Source organism: Ovis aries, chromosome 13 (genome assembly GCF_016772045.2).
Source record: "Ovis aries strain OAR_USU_Benz2616 breed Rambouillet chromosome 13, ARS-UI_Ramb_v3.0, whole genome shotgun sequence".
NCBI lineage: Eukaryota > Metazoa > Chordata > Mammalia > Artiodactyla > Bovidae > Ovis > Ovis aries.
The window spans coordinates 72563817-72581548 of NC_056066.1; the positions used below are offsets into that span (position 1 = coordinate 72563817).

The 17732-nt window shown below is 49.2% G+C and overlaps 1 protein-coding gene across 1 annotated transcript in view; it reads right to left on the bottom strand.

Moving 5' to 3' along the window:
* The window catches only part of JPH2 (junctophilin 2), a 78415-nt gene that overhangs the window by 23099 nt on the left and 37584 nt on the right, over window positions 1-17732 (bottom strand). The gene's annotated exons all lie outside the window — the stretch shown is intronic.

A 17732-nucleotide genomic window follows, 5' to 3' on the forward strand; every position in this document is an offset into this window, starting at 1 on the left:
AACGGTGACATCACTTCCATGACTAGTTTACAAAAGACGGCGACTTTGCTTTTGATAACAGACTCTTGCTGGCCTTGATGAAGCAAGCTGCCATGCTGGGGAAGCTTTCATAGCAAGGAACTGAAGACAGCCTCCCACCAACATCAGTGAGAAGCCAAGGGCCTCAGTTCAAATGCCCACCAGAAACTGCATCATCCTACAAACAAGTGCATGAGGGTGGAGTGGATCCATCCCCACTGGGGCCTTCAGATGGGACTACAGCCCTGACCAACAGCAGCCTCGTGGGAGACCCTGAGCCAAAGGGCCCAGCTGAGCCTGATACCAAACCCACAGAAACTGTGAGATAAGAAATGTGTGCTGTTTCATGCTGCTATGTTTGGGCATAAGTTATTATCCAGCGATAGACAACTAATACAATTGGGATCATAATACCTACTTCATTGGGTTGTTATGAAAATTTGCAAAGAAATAGAGGAAAACAACAGAATGGGAAAGACTAGAGATCTCTTCAAGAAAATTAGAGATACCAAGGGAACATTTCATGCAAAGATGGGCTCAATAAAGGACAGAAATGGTATGGACCTAACAGAAGCAGAAGATATTAAGAAAAGGTGGCAAGAATACACAGAAGAACTGTACAAAAAGATCTTCATGACCCAGATAATCACAATGGTGTGATCACTCATCTAGAGCCAGACATCCTGGAATGTGAAGTCAAGTGGGCCTTAGAAAGCATCACTACGAACAAAGCTAGTGGAGGTGATGGAATTCCAGTTGAGCTAGTTCAAATCCTGAAAGATGATGCCGTGAAAGTGCTGCACTCAATACGCCAACAAATTTGGAAAACTCAGCAATGGCCACAGGACTGGAAAAGGTCAGTTTTCATTCCAAAGGAGACCAGCCCTGGGATTTCTTTGGAAGGAATGATGCTAAAGCTGAAACTCCAGTACTTTGGCCACCTCATGCAAAGAGTTGACTCATTGGAAAAGATTTTGATGCTGGGAGGGATTGGGGGCAGGAGGAGAAGGGGACGACAGAGGATGAGATGGCTAGATGGCATCACTGACTCGATGGAAGTGAATCCGAGTGAACTCCGGGAGTTGGTGATGGACAGGGAGGCCTGGTGTGCTGTGATTCATGGGGTCGCAAAGAGTCGGACACGACTGAGTGACTGAACTGAACTGAACTGAATATACAGAAAGGGCTTAGAACAGTGCCTTGCATACAGTATTTACTATAGTGGTGTCATATTATACTAGTATGAAGGTGTTAGTTTTCACTATTATACATTTCTTACTTACATAATTTTTCATGTTTCCACATATTCATGTTTATCATTTCAGACCCCTTAACCTTTCTTCTTTTGAAATTTAACATCTACCTATTTTTAAAATATGTATTTACTTAAGCATTTGGCTGCACTGGGTCTTAGTTGCAGCATGCAGGATCTAGTCCCCTGACCAGGTGTTGAACCTGACACCAATCTGCATTGGGCGCACAGAGCCTTAGCCACTGGACCACTAGGGAAGTCCCAACATCCATGTATTTTTGTGCTAGTGATTCCTCTTCTGGGAATCCGACCAACTGACATACTCAAACTGTGCAAAATGACACCCATACAAGGGTATTTACTGCAATCCTGTTTGTAATAACAAAACACTGGAAATGAAGCCAAAGCAAGAAGGGGGAACTAGTTGATTACATTAAGGTATAATCAATGTTGTTGAGTACCTACTACGTGTCAATACTGTGCTTAGATGTTTGCATGTATTATTTCATTTAATCCTCATAATATTCTCTAAAGTAGACATCACTATCAATTCCCATTTTACAAGCAAGAAAACTAAGGATGACAGGGTTAGGTAACCTGTCCAACTCACACAGTCAATAAAGGAGGAAAGCCAAGAATTCCAGTGTGTTTAACACCAAAATAAGACAAAGCATGTGTTAGTGTTGGAGTCAGACAACCTGGTTTCAAACCCGAGCTCCTTCACATCCAAACTGTATGACTTTTGCCAAGTCATGGAACCTCTCCAAGTCTCAGTTTCGCCATCTGTAACTCAAGTTAATCACTTTGCTGACAAGAGTCTTTATAGTCAAAGCTATGGTTTTCCCAGTAGACATGTACAGATATGAGAGTTGGACCATAAAGAAGGCTGAGTGCCAAAGAATTGATGCTTTTGAACTGTGCTGCTAGAGAAGAATCTTGAGAGTCCCTTGGACTGTAAGGAGATAAATCAATCAATCCTAAAGGAAAACAACCCTGAATATTCATTGGAAGGACTGATGCTGAAGCTGAAGTTCCAGTACTCTGGCCACCTGATGAGAAGAGCCAACTCACTGGAAAAGACCCCTGGGAAAGACTGAGGGCCGTAGGAGAAGGGGGAGACAGAGGATGAGATGGTAAGACAGCATCACCGACTCAGTGGACAAGAATCCGAGCAAACTCTGCTGCTGCTGCTGCTAAGTCGCTTCAGTTGTGTCTGACTCAATGCGACCCCATCAGGCTCCCCTGTCCCTGGGATTCTCCAGGCAAGAACACTGGAGTGGGTTGCCATTTAACTCTATGAGATGGTAAAGGACAGAGAGCCTCATGCGCTGCATGCAGTCCACGGGGGGGCAAAGAGTCAGACACAACAAGTGAACAAGGACAACAACTCAGGTTAGTAATTGCGCTTAGCTGTCACTAGAACTCTACCCTGAGGATCAAGTGAACTGTGCCATGCGAAGTGTGTATTCATTTGATCATGACAAGCATTTACTAAGCGCCTACTGCATGCCATGTCCTGGGCTAGATCTAGGGGCACAACAATGAACAGAAGAAATTTACCTCCTAGGACTTACAGACTAGCCCAGCATGCGCACAGTGGAACCCCATAAATGGTAGCTGCTACTATCAGAGTGATTCTTCTTCCCCAGGGTTGGTCTTCCCACCTGGGTCTACTGGTGACCTGGGTCTGGGTGTGTTCTGCGTCCCTCACTCGCCCCCCCCGCACCGCCTCGGCTCACCCCCACCCCCACCACCACCACCCCCAACCCCGGTGACCCAGCCAGCAATAGCATCCCACAAGGCTCCAGTCAGCAGACATCTCCTGCCTAAATAAGGACAAGGCGCCCAGGAGAGCTCTCTGCAAGCGGAGGAATGTGACAGCTGAGCCCGCCCGCCCGGCACCCTCCCCCGCCTCCGGCCCCTCCCCAGGTGTGGCATTCCAGTTTTTCCCAGAGCAGCCCCCGAAGTCCCCAACACCCCCTCCCCCGGCCCAGGCCTCTCTGATAACTGCTAAGGAGCCTTCCGGAGGAATTCCAGGCAGCTCCATCTGCTCCTGGGGGCTGGCATCCCGGCTGCCACATGGAGAAGAAGAAACTGCAGGGAGGGGCCAACCCAGCCCCAACCCTGGAAAATTGCATCCCTTGGTTCGAAAAGCATTTCCAGAGATATTCTTTGGCCTCGGGCACTGTGTCAGGTGTGAGGGCTCCAGCGGAGATTCTGACCACACTGCTGTCTCCCCGTCCCCACACCAGGCCCCAGCACTCGCACCTGCTCCTGGTGGGGTGGGGGAAGGCAGACACAGCTAGTCCAGAGCATGGGGCCAGGGACTACGTCTTCGAGAAGTTCTTGCTGAGGCAGGGGTTGATCACGGGAACTCTGGCACCAGATGACTGGAGTTCCCATACGAGCCCTGCTTCTACCTAGCTGTGTGACCTTGAACAAGTTACCTAACCACTCTAGGCTTTCATTTCCCCATCTGTGAAATGGGAGAATAACAGCAGCCACCTCAGAGTTGGGAGGACTAAGCACACTGGTTTTGCAAACTGCTCAGAGCAGCAAGGAGGAGGTCATATCCTCAGGATCTGTTCAGGATGACCGACCGGAGAGCCTACCATTTAAACCAGGGTGCCTGAGGGTGAAAGCGGGAGCTGTTTATAAGTATACCCTGCATGATCCAAGGCAATCTCGGGCACACGAGGCCGTGTGGTCATCCCAGACTTGACCACAACTAAGGTGCCAGCTGTCACCGACAGCGACTATATGTCATCTCTGTAAGCCAGCCCTGCAAGAGGTGAACAGCATACCCAGCACACTGATCTGACCTTCAGATTTCCCAGGAGGAAGACACGTAAAACCAAAATTTGAGCTAGAGTCAAAGAAAAACATAAAGGTTTCAATGCATTAGTTAACAGATATCTATTGAGCTTTTTATGTGGGTCCATGCCTGGGCTCTGGGGTGAAGGAGGAGGAGAAAGAAGTGTCAGAAGAAGAAAAATAAAGAAGTAAAGGATTCCATTCCCAGTGACCAGCCATAGTTGGTCAGATAATAAGAGAGGATTTGGGGACAGGATTCAAGACAGAAAAGACACCATCAGGGAGGGGTCAGGTCAAGGGTGGGCCAAGGATGTAACCATGGGAACAGATCAAATGCAGAGCAAAGGCAGAGAGGTGGGCAGGAAGGGGACCTCAGGCTTGGGAAGGGCGTGTTGTGATGGCTAAGAACCAGGTCTTGGACCAGAATTGAGGGTCCAAGTTTCATCTCCACCCCTAACGCACTGGCTCACCCCTGACAACTCACACAATCTACATCGCCTCACTTTCCACAGCAATAAAATGGAGCAAACAATACCTTCGCCCTTCAGGGTTGCCCGAATACCAAATGAGATGATGCCTGTGAAATTCCGTTCACTTCACAGGCTGGCTGCAAACGGAGAACACGTGCTCTACAAGGAAGGGGTTTTGTCTGTTTTGTTCACTGATGAATCCCCAGCACCAAAAACAGGACCTGGCCCACAGTGGGTGCTTAATAAAAATCTGTTGACTGAATAAACAGCAGCCATTGTAAATATTATTATAATTATTATGCAGTAATAGGCCTGGCTGAGCTGGAGCAGATGAAAACAAAGGAGCTTTTTCACAGATGAGGAAACAGGCTGAGACAGGTGAAAGGATTTGCCTGAAGTTATACTCCTAGTAAGTCACAGGGCAGGATCTGGGTTCCCGGCCAGGGTCTTCAACCCCAACTCCTCTGTCCTCCTTGCCTGCCTATTTTTCTCCTGCCTTCTATAAGCATTCCCTAGGTGCCTACTAAGTGCAGGCATCTGACAACATAACGGGGATAAAAAGAAACTTAAAACCAGAATTCTGGCCTTAAGGATCTTACAGACCTGTAAAGAAAATCTACAGGAAAATAATCCAGTTGAGAAAATTCAGGGTGTTTTTTTTCTTTAAGTTTTTTTAAAAAAATATGGACTCTTTTAAGTCTTTATTGAATTGTTACATTATGGCTTTTGTTTCATGTTTGGTTTTCTGGCTGCCAGGCATGTAGGATATTTAGCTCCCTGACCAGGGATGGAACCTGCACTCCCTGTATTGAAAGGCAAAGTCTTCCAAGTTCAGGCTTTTGAAAACAGGGAGCCCAGAAGAGGAAGAGACATGGTAAACTTGTCTGCAGATGAGAGCTCTGCGCTACAGCCTGAAACAGAGAAGAGATGGAGAAATCAAGCCTGGTACTAAGCATGTACTGCAGGTGACCTAGGCAAGCTCTGGACAGGACACTGGTAGCCTGAGTTCAGCCATAGCCATCTTTACACCATGGAAACTGGCAAACTCCAAGAAGCAGAGTTCTCCTACTCCGACCCCCACCCACCAGCCCCTCCAAGAGCTACTTAATCAGCACACTACTTCTCAGAATAGACATGAACTAGAAAAAAGTTAACAGTCTCAGCAGACTCAAATTATGTCTTACCTTCTACCTGGACAATCCCCCGCCCCCCATCCTTTTGAAAAACACGTTATTAGCTCTCTTGACAAAAAGCACTTAAATTTGCCATCTGCAAGCACAAAATCTCCCCTCCCTACTTATCACAGGACAGTTTCTGAGTGGGTCTCAGGCGGTGTCAGCGTATAAAACCTGCAATTTGCTCTGTGAGTGAGCTGGGGAAGCGAAGGGGATCCCTCCAGGCTGTATATAGGCATCCTTTCTTCTCCCTGCGTGTAGTCCTGGGAAAATAACAAAGTCTTATTTTCAATTCTGAGTCTGTTTCCATGTCCATGTGAGCTGGTCAGATGGAAAAGAAAGAAGGGAAGAAAGGGTGGTCTAAATAGAGGGACGTGCAGGAGTCAAGGCAAAGAAAGGTGTGTTTAAAACACATACATAGTTTTCATGAAACTGAGAAAAGTAGTAACCTGACAAAGTCATTTCACTAAAGTGCTTTCCTCTGTCTGCTTCCTAAGCACAAGCCTGGACTATTTCCCAGCCTCCCTTGCAGGGAAGTGTGGCCACGGACCAGAAGCTGGCCAATGGAATGTGAGAAGACATGATGCGCCCTACTTCCTGGCCAATAAGAACCTTCCACTGCCTCTTTCAATGCGTTTTTCCTTTTCATTGGCTTGACGCAGAGAGCCTGATGATCTTGAAAGCCACGTGTGGAAGACAACAGAGCCACAAGATGGGAGGAGACCGGGTTTTTGAATCATTGCGTGGAACACAGTTGCCCAGTGTTAAGAGTACCCATTTTGGATTTTACATGAGTGAAAAATAAACTTGTGCTGGATGTGTTCTGTGTCTGTGTGTTTGCTGGTTCCCTACAAACGGAGGGATAGAAGCAGATGAAGAAAGACAACAAAGGGACTCCTGTGCATCTTGTCTCCAGCCTGGGGGAGAGGGGACTTCTGTTCCAGGGCTCCCGCAGCGAGTCTCAGCCAGGAGGTAAACTGTTCGCCACTGGAGGCCAGAGTGAGAGCAGGACACCTCCTCTTCTTGGACAAGATTCAGGAACGCACCGTTAGTATGAATGTCCATCCTTCTTTTAAAAGAGCCCCACAGGCTCATTAATGAGTCGGTCACTGCCCAGCATTTAATGAACGTCTACCGTGTATAATGCCTAAGCTTGGGCTCTTCCCGTCCACAACTCCAGAGCCCAGTTGCCCTTCTAAAGACCGGCTTTCCCTCCCTTTCAGGCTCTGGAAAGAGGGAGAGGAAAACCCTTTCAGGCCAATGACTCAAAAGCTTACTACTGATAGGACCAAAAATGATAGGCGGTACCAGGACATTCATTGGATAATACTGGTCCTTTAAAATTCAAAGTCAACCATTCTGACTTCTTCAATAAGAAAGTCTCATTTCATGCTTATATATCTTTTTCTTCCCCTTGCTAAATATTTATTTATTTGGAGGCACCAGATCTTATTTGCTGAATCTTCCATCTTTCGTTGTAGCACACAGGATCTTTTTTTTAGTTACAGCATGTGGGATCAAGTTCCCTTAGGGATCAAACCCAGGTCCCCTGCATTGGGTCATGGAGTCTTAGCCACTGGACCACAGGGAAGTCCCTTATATATTCTTAATGAGTCTTATATTCCATTTTTTAACAGAGAGAGACCAGAGCAGCAAGTAGCCTTGATCTGAACTCTTAGTAGGCAACCCTACTGGGGACAGTACTGGGGACAGTTGAATGATGCTTTGCTTCACTGTACTTTTTTTCTTTTTCTTGTGTTGTGTGTTGTTCTGGTGTTCTTGTGGTATTATTTGTTTTTGTTTTTTCCCACTAACTCCTCTTTATGTAACACTGGATTTCTATTTATGGTAATGATCTAAAGATCCTTTATAAAAATAAGTTTCAGACTTCCCTGGTGGTGCAGTGGATAAGAATCCACCTGGCAATGCAGGGGGCATGGGTTCGATGCCTGGTCCGGAAAGATTCCGCAAGCTACCGAGCAACTGAGCCCGTGCTCTAGAGCCTGCAGGCCACAACTACTGAGCCGCATGATGCAATTACTGAAACCGCACGCTCTAGGGTCCATGAGCCACAGCTAAGGAGCCCCTGTGCCACAACTACCGAAGCCCATTCACCTAGAGCCTTGTGCTCCACAGCAAGAGAAGCCACCGAAATGAGAAGCCCACACATGATAGTGAAGAACAGTCTCCAGGAGTCACAACCAGAGAAAGCCCACGTGAGGCTACAAAGATCCAGCCCAACCGAAGATAGATAAATAAATAGTAGTGTGCACATGTCCAAAAATATTAAAAATAAATAAATTTAGGCTTAGGAAAGCTAAGTGTTTTGTTTTTTTAATAGTAAAGAAATAGCAACCCGAAGGGTATATATGGCCATGGTTCGGCTTGGGAAGGTACATCAGTGAACAACATTTGGGAAACTCCGGCTTACACGCCAGGGTCATGCCTCTGGGCCTTACCTCGCTAGGCTCCCGCGGCCTTGGTCCGGGCTGAAGTCATCTCCCAAAGAAGCTATGGTAACAATGTGCACGTGGTAGGGCATGGGAAAGGCCAAGCCAAACAGGCAAATCTGGGCGGCTGTTTTTCCCCAAAACAAAGAAAGGACAGTTCAGCAACCTAGGACACGGAGACCAGTGGGGAGAAGGGAGTTGCCCAGGGTCATTCAGCAGGCTGGGGCAGAGGCCGTCTCACCCTCACACAATATGGATGGGAGGACAGAATAGCACCACCACTATAGAGACTTTGGCCGGTAACTGTACTTGGAGAAATTTATTCTAGACATATACTGATCCACGAGTGAAATGATGAATGTACAGCTTTATCTCGCAGAGCACAATTCTGGAAATTACCTAAACAATCCCTGCAACAACAGGGGCTTGATTCAACAAACGATGATTCAGCTATTCAATGAAATACTATGCAGGAATTAAAGCGGATAAAGTTCTTTATTTAGAAAGATCAGGAAAGCTCTCTGATATATAAACACAGCAAAGAGAAAAAAGCAAGGTTCAGGGCTTCCCTGGTGGCTAAGTGGTAAAGAATCTACCTGCCCATGCAGGAGACACGGGTTCGACCTCCGATCCAAGAAGATCCCACGTGCCACGGAGCATGGGCCTGTGACCTGCAACCAACAAGCCTGTGCTCTAGAGCCCTGGGAACTGCAACTACTGAGCTCATGAGCTGCAACTGCTGAAGCCCCACACCCTGAAGCCTGTGCTCCGCAATGGAGAAGCCACCTCGATGAGAAGCCTGTGCCCGCAACCAGAGAGTAGCCTCCTTGCCATAACTACAGAAAAACCCAAGCGACATCGAGGACCGAGCACAACCAAAAATGAATAAAGGAATAAATAAATAAAATTATATTAAACAGAAGAAAAGGTTCAGACAAGTATGTATAATATGCTATGCTGCCTTTGGGGGCAGAGAGAGCAAAACAGAAACCTACGGGTTTGCTCATATTAGATGGCACAACGGGACACTGCCATTTTGCAAGTCAAACGATGTTCCACCTTAATGGAGTAACCCTGGAAGGAAAAGAAAAAAACAGCAAATAACAGTTGACCAGGGAGTGTGGAGCAAGGAACCAGAGGACGACAAAGGAAGAAGATAGACTTTACATTTTTGTCTAAACATGAGGTTTTGAACCACATGAATGTATAACCGATTAAAAATATAAAAGAATGAATAATTAGGGCTCCAGAGCCAACTTTTCTGGCACGGAGTGCTTGTGTCTATATCCATGCCAGAGAGGATGCTCAGGGAAGAACTATGTACATCTGACACCCAGTGGGGGTGGGGGCTGTCCCAGGGGAGCCTCTGACAAATTCCCACCTACAGGACTTGCTTGGTGACATTTCTGAGCCTACCTGCTGGGTCAGAGCTCAGGGGCCCCCAGCCTTGGCCAGGCTTCTGGCAAGGCTGCCGCCAGTCCTGTAGGGTCACGGGGTTGGCAGCAGGCTGCCGTGACCTTGGGGTGATACCCCCTTCCCAGATAGGGTTGCACGGAGTGAGGGCTGATGGGAAGAGCGCTGGGGCAGTCACGCGATCGCCCTTACCAGGGATGCGGCTTAGCCAAACATGGCTTTAGAGAGATGGGTCCCCAACGCAGCTCCTCCCCAGACTGTGGTCCCACTCCACACCCCTCCTGGAGATGGGAGGAGAACGGCTGTCCCCAGTCTGGGCTGCTCTCTGGTTCCTCATTCAACAACACCCAAAGGAATCACTGAAGAAGAAGCATAGTTATAATAATAATGACAAGTGCCGCTGCTGAGTGACACCTGTGTGCCAGGCACTGGGGCAGGGTGCATGCGTGCTCAGTCTCCTCAGCCGTGCCCAGCTCTTTGCGACCCCATGGACTGTGGCCTGCTAGGCTCCTCGGTCCATGGGGATTCTCCAGGCAAGAATACTAGAGTGGGTTGCTGTGCCCTCCTCCACGGGATCTTCCCAGTGCAGGGATCCAACCTGCATCTCTTATGTCTCCTGCACTGGCAGGCAGGTTCTTTACCACTAGTGGCTAGTACTTGACATCAACCATCTCATTTTAGCCTCACAACGCCCTCATTGGGAAGTTGCCACCATACTACAAGGCTGGGGAAACTGAAGCTCAAGAAGAGTGACCTGTTGAATGAAGCAGTGTCATCTGACCCCAAAATCCGTGCTCCTGATCACTAAAGGATGTCTTGTGCCTGTTTCTCCACCTGGAAAAGTGGAAAAAAGCAACAAGGCTTGTAAACAGGGGCTGAGGAAAGGGGCTGGAGATGTTTAGACCAGAGAAGACTCTTGAAAAGGTGTTAAGATAACAATCTTTCCATCTCCCCAGGGATGTCCGGGGAAGGCACTGCTAATCGCTCACCAAATATCCATTCTTCCCCTTCTTGCCTCCTAACAGAAGTGTCACCTTACTCAGGGAAGCAATGTGTCCAGCTAAAAATATTCACCTTCCCAGATCCCTTGCATTCAGGGAAGGCCACATGACCCACTCTGCAGAAGAAGATGTGAGTCCCCAGAGGGCTTCTTTCTCCATCAAGGGACACTGGTGCATTCTGCCCCTGGATACGAAGGTGAAGCTAGGGGTGCCGTAGCCACCTCTGAGTACAAGGCCAGAAACCACTTTCTAAGGAGAGCAGGAAGGAAAGACAGAGGGAGGTGGGCCCCCAGAGCGTCTTGGAGAGGCCACGTCAGCCTTGCACTGTCTTTCTGGTCTTCTGGGAGAAGATAAGTCGAGTGCTTAAGACAAGTACTGCTACCCGCAGCTGAACACGTTTCTAACCCACACAGTCCCCAAGGGCAGGACTGGGACCCATGAACTGAAGTGACAGAGAAGCAGAGCATTCTCCTGGTTTGAGCCAATCTTAAAGCCAAGGCTGTCCAAAGTTGGTCTGGATCGGCTCAAGAGGAGTGAGTTTCCTCCACCTGGAGACACAGAGGCAGTGACCGAAGGGCTGTTTGGCAAGGATGATGGGCAAGGCATTCTGACATTGCCTGGGGCTGGACCAAATAGCCTTGCATGCTTTAATCATACCCACTTTGAGAGGTGAAGAAAGGACCCCAGGATGTGTGCCCAGCCATGTGTGGGCCAGGCTGCTGCCCTGCGATGACCTGAAAGGCCCCACCCAGGCTGTGTCTACACTTTCAACAATGAGGGCAACCGTCTACATCTGTGCTGTCCTGCCCAGTAGCCAGGGGGCCCTTGACATGCGGCTACTGAGACTGAGGAATGGCACTTTCATTTCAATGTATTGCCATTTGAATTGCCACACATGCAAGAACAGGGACACAGACATCGAGAACGGGCTTGTGGACACAGCGGGGGAGGAGGCGGAGCACAAACTGGGAGAGCAGCAGTGACGTACACACACTGCTGTGCTCAGTCACGTCTGACTCTCTGCGACCACGGTCTGCAGCCCGCCAGGCTCCTCTGTCCATGGGGTTCTCCAGGCAAGAACACTGGAGTGGGTTGCCATTTCCTTCTCCAGGGGATCTTCCCAACCCAGGGATCGAACCCAGGTCTCCTGCATTGCAGGCAGATTCTTTACCCTCTGAGCCACCAGGGAAGTCCATATATATATATATACACATTAGCATGTGTAAGATAGAGAGCTAGTGGGAAGTTGCTGTATAACACAGGGAGCTCAGCTTCATGCTCTGTGATGACTTAGAGGGACGGGATGCGGGTGGTGGTGGAAGAGAGGCTCAAGAGGGAGCGGGTGTGTGTGTGTATTGTGTGAGGGAGGGCATGTATGTATACAAGATCAGCATGCATGTATAGCTGATCCCTGGTAGCTCAGCTGGTAAAGAATCCGCCTGCAATGCAGGAGACCCTGGTTCAATTCCTGGGTTGGGGAGATTCCCTTGGTGAAGGGATAGGCTACCCACTCCAGTATTCTTGGGCTTCCGTGGTGGCTCAGAGAGTAAAGAATTTGCCTGCAATGCGGGACACCTGGATCGGATCCCTGGTTTGGGAAGATCTCCTGAAGGACGGCATGGCCATCCACTCCGGTATTCTTGCCTGGAGAATCCCATGGACAGAGGAGCCTGGCGGGCTGCAGTCCACGGGGTCACAAAGAGTCAGACAGGACTGAGCGACTAAGCACAGCACTGCATAGCTGATCCAAGGCTTCCCAGATGGTGCAAGTGGTAAAGAACCTGCCTGCCAATACAGGAGACATAAGAAACATGGGTTCAATCCCTGGGTCAAGAGGATCCCCTGGAGAAGGGAATGTCTACCCACTCCAGTATTCTTGCCTGGAGAATCCCATGGACAGAGGAGACTGGTGGGTCCATAGGGTCACAAAGAGTCAGACACAGCTGATGTGACTTAGCACATAGCTGATTCATGCTGTCGCACAGCAGAAACTAACATAACACTGTAAAGCAATTATCCTCAAATTAAAAATAAACGAGTAAATCGCCACACGCAGCTAGCGGCCCCCACATTGGCAGAGTGACCTGTCCCCACCTCACCCCTGCACTCTCCCCAGCCTCTTATACTATGTATGGTTTTCTCTCGCTCCACATCAGTCATGCTGGTCTCCTTGCTGCTTTTAGAACATTCCAGGCACCTCCTAGCTCTGTCCTCTGCCGGGATGCTCTCCCCTCAGGTACTCCATTGGCTAACTGGTTCAACTCCTTCATGTCACATATTTAGAAAGGCAACTTGCCCCCTCCCACACGCTCTAAAATTTATTTATTGTCTGCTGTGCTGTCTCCCCAGCCAGAATGTAACTCCACGCAGGCCGGGATCTTGAGGTTTTCCTCCCTAAGCATCTACAACACTCCCTAGCACACAGTAGGTTGTTGTTGTTCAGTCACTAAGTCACATCCGACTCTTTGAGACCCTGTGGACTGCAGCACACCAGGCTTCCCTGTTCTTCACCAACTCACTGAGTTTGCTCAAACTCATATCCATTGAGTCAGTGAGGCCATCCAACCACTTCATCCTCTGTCGCCCCTCAGTGCTTCCTAGCCTCACGGTCTCTTCCAGTGAGTCAGATCTTTGCATCAGGTGGCCAAAGTATTGGAGCTGTAGCTTTAGCATCAGTCCTTCCAATGAATATTCAGAACTGATTTCCTTTAGGATGGACTGGCTTGATCTCCTTGAAGTCCAAGGGACTCTTAAGAGTCTTCCCCAGCACCACAGTTCAAAAGCATCAATTCTTCAGTGCTCAGCCTTTTTTAAGGTCCTGCTCTCACATCTGTACAAGACTACTTGAAAAACCATATATAGCTTGACTATACAGACCTTTGTTGGCAAACTGATATCTCTGCTTTTCAATACAGATTTGTTGGATTTGATAGAAAGCTTAACTGAGTCAAATGGAGGATGCCTCCATTTACGAGCTGTTGGAGACCCACCTATCAGTCAGTCAACAAGGCTTCCTGAGCCTCACTAAGTGCTGGGTGTTGTGCCGTTTGCTGGGACCTGGCAGTGAACACAGCCAACGAGGGTCCCCATGCTCTGAGAATGGACAAAGCAGCAGGGAAGACAGAATGAGTTGGGACAATGGCGGGGTGGCAGCTGAGGCCGGAGCGCACAGGAAACATGTTAACAGGGAACCCAGACTAGCAAAGAGCTCAGGGCTCCCCTGAGGAAGGAACAATTGAGCTGGGTGAGGTCTGATACATGAGAAGGTGTTAGCAAGACCAAGAGTAAAGGAAAAGCATTTTAGGTACATGGAACAGAATGTGCAAAGGACCAAGGGCAGGAAAGAGCATGGCCCTTTGGAGGAACTGAGGCTGGAGGTGAGTGATGGGGAGAGCGGTGTGAGATGAGGCTGGTGGGGGTGAGCTTGAGCCAGACAGGAAGGGTCTTGGGGGCCAAAGCAAGGAATCTGAAATTTCTCTAAAGGGCAGACACCCATGATGCCCACATCACACCCCCTCAGTCTAATTCCCAGTTTCATCGACAGCTTTTCGGGACAGCTCCACACACAGGAGGAAGCCTCTGGCATGACCAGGGTCCCATCCAGGCTTTCTGCCCAGAGCCTGCTCTTGATGCTGCAGGAGGGAGGCCCATTCAACCCACCCCAAATGCAAGCACACCTGAAAAGGACAGGGGATTTATGCCCCAGAGAAATCTGCCATGAATGGAGACTGGAGGCAGATGATAAGGCTTTGCCCACTTACCCTCCCCCCTATTCTCCAGGGGCACAGTCTGAAGTCCCCATCCAACCCAGTTCCTGTGGCTGCCACCATGCCTCCATGATACACATTTATATTCGCTTTTCCTTCTTCTCTGTCTTTCTCTACCCACCCACTTCCTCTCACCTCCTCCTTCCTAGCATCACTTCCCAAATCCACTTCCTGCACCCAAATCCAGTTTCAGGCTCTGCTTTCAGGGGAAACCAAACTGAAGACTCCATGAAAGTTTTGCTCATGAGAGTGATACGTATGGTCAGGCTTACATTTTATTTATTTTTTTACTTTTTGGCGGCACCATGGTGCATGCCAGATCTTAGTTCCCCAAACAGGGATCGAACCTGTACACCTTGCGGTGGCAGCCTGGAGTTTTTAACCACTGGACCAGCAGGGAAGTCCTCAGGTCTACATTTTAAAATCTCACTCCAGCTACTGAGCAGAGCCTAGGGCAGGAAGACTGAAGAGCTGATGAAGGGCCCTTACAGTGGCGCAGTGAGAGGCGCTCGTGGCCAGTTTGAGGCTGTAGACTCCAAGGGGCCCTTGGCTGCCCCTCAGGCCGAGAAGCTCAGCAGCAAGGCAGGGTGATGGACACTTGACCCCAGCCTGCCTATCTGTGAGAACCAGGCTCGCCAATTTCCATCCTGCAAGCCCGCCCTGGCTCTGGAGACCTGTGGCAAAAAGATGCTATTTTTAGAGAGCTGGGTGTTTACTTGAAGGATTTGAAGACTGGGTTTTATTTTTAACTACTCTCCCAATGGCAGGGACCCACTGGTGTGGACTTAGGAAGTTAAGTGGAAGTTGGACTGGGCTTTGGAAACCCAGGGGAGTGAAACAGCCTGCGCTTGGGGAAGGATGAAGCTTAGAGGAAATGCCAGCTTGCCTCTCTGAGTTCCACTCGCCTGACTCTCTGGGTAAGAAGGATGATGATAAAGCTGGCCGGGGCTTTTCCTTACCAAACACCAAGACTGCATAAAGTCCTCTACACACATCATCTCATTTAGTCCTCATCACAACGTGGGAGGCCAGGCTGTTAACTGTTCCCATGCTGCAGATGAGGAAAGTGAGGCTCAGGAAGGACAAAGGACATAATGTCTGCAAGAAACAGAGTAGGGGACTTCCCTGGTGGTCCAGTGGTTAAGAATCTGCCTTGCAATGCAGGGGACGCTGGTTTGATCCTTGGTCAGGGAACTAAGATCCCACATCGGGGAATTAAGAACCCACATGCTGTGGGGCAACTAAGCCCTTGTACCACAATGAAGACCCAGCACAACCACAAAAAAGAAACAGAGCGGGATTTGAACCCCAATTTCTTCACCTCCCCAGGCTTTCAACTGCTCTGCCATGCAGAAGGATGGCTGGCCAGGCACCAAGGTCAAGGCACGGAATATCAGACTGGCAGGATAGTAACCTGAAATGTTAGCACTAAAAGACTTTTTCTTCCAACAGTGCTTAGGAGGGTAGAGTCTGGATCAGAAAATCTGAAGCCTTGTAGTATCAGTTACTTGGGGACCTTGGGCTAGTTTCCTCATCTGTGAAATGGGTTACTATAATAAATAGCACTCCCCTCAATGAGGATTTGGCTCCATCCTGGTGGCTCAGACAGTAAAGAATCTGCCTGCAATGCGGGAGACCCAGGTTCAGTCCCTGGGTAGGGAAGATCTCCAGAAGAAGGAAATGGCAACCCACTCCAGTATTCTTGCCTAGAGAATTCCATGGACAGAGGAACCTTGGGGGGGCAGCTATAGTCCATGGGGCCACAAAGAGTCGGACACGACTGAGCAACTAACACATTCATGAAGATTAAATGAAATGATGCGTATAAAAGGGAATTAGCACAGAGTCCGGTACCCAGTGGTCAGAACGTGGCCCTGACCTGCGCCTGGCCCCATCCTAAGGGCTTGATCCTCTCATGTGCCCAAGGCTGGTCCTCTCCTGATTCCCATCTTAGAGATGAGGAAATGGAGGGACAGAGGGACTTCCCTGATGGTCCAGTGGCTAAGACTCCACACTCCCAATGCAGGGGGCCTGGGCTCAATCCTTGGTCAGGGAACTAGATTCCCCCTGCTGCAACTAAAGATCTTCCATGCTGCAACTAAAGATCTGCTGTGGCCAAATGAATAAAATAAACTATAACTGCAAAACTTAAAAAAAAAAAAAAAACAGAAATGGAGAGACAAACTTTAGAGGGAAGGTACTCGCCCATAAGGCTATCAAGTGTCCAGGACTAGAACCCAGGCAGCCTGGCCCTGAGTCTGAGCCCTCGAAAACTTGGTCGTATGGCCACCTCTATTATTCCCACCGTTACTGTTATTCCAACACCCTGTGTCCAGGCCCTTCCAGTGATGCCCCCTGAGTCCCTGGAGCTGCTGCACTGAGGCCCAGCTCAGGTGCCACGGTCAGGGCCAAGCACTGGCTTCGCAGGGTTGGACCTTCTACTGGGACATGGGGAAATCCTGGCGTTGGAACAAAAAGATGATCTTTCTCCCCAAAGTGCAGGCTGTTGGCCTATCTGTTCTCTGACTGCTATTTAGGCTGAAATATCAAGCTGGAAAGTTCCAGAGCCAGACTGAGCCACAGTTTATAGGGCCAGGGATGGGGAAGATAAAATGCTCTTTTCCACCTCCCAGATCCCTGTCCTCTTCCTGATCGATCTATTAAACGTGACCCAGAAACCAAGTGAGGTTTCACAAGAGCCCCCCACACTCTGTCCTCTGGCCATGCTCCTCTCTTTGGGTCACTGCCCCTTTTGAGGCCTCAGTTTCTCCATCTGCTAAATGAACACATTGGGCGGCATTCTCTGACCAGCTTTGTCTGAGGACTGAGGAGTGATGTTGAGTGTTTTCTCTGCACCTCCACTCTCCGAGCTCCGAAGGCCTGGCTCCCCCACTCTGCCCTACAGTCTGAACATCTCCCTGCTGCCAGGGACCCAGGCAATCTCTTCTCTCTCCCTAGACCACTGGGCTCAGAGGCCTTAGAGTCACAGCTGCCTCGTGTATATCATGAGAATCCAGCTCTGACAACTCAGGAAATTCCATTCATCCTGGGCTTCGGTCTCTGGGAGCAAGGGGATTTTGTCCATCTGGCACTTCTCAGAAGAGGGACAGGATAGGGGGGCAGGAATCCGGGGTTTGGGGCACTTCCAACATGTCGAGGCCACCCCCTGGGCATTTAATCCTCCCTGATGGAACCCCATATCCAGGAATCTCTGGAGGTCAGCTGGAAATAGAACAAGGGAGAATTTCTGCTTCTGTGGGCCTGGGCAAGTTAACAGGGACCACTGGGTTCATGGAACACCCGACTGTCCTCAAACAATTTGGCAAAGATGCAAAAGACTAATAATCATGGTGTTGATGATGGTGTGAGGAA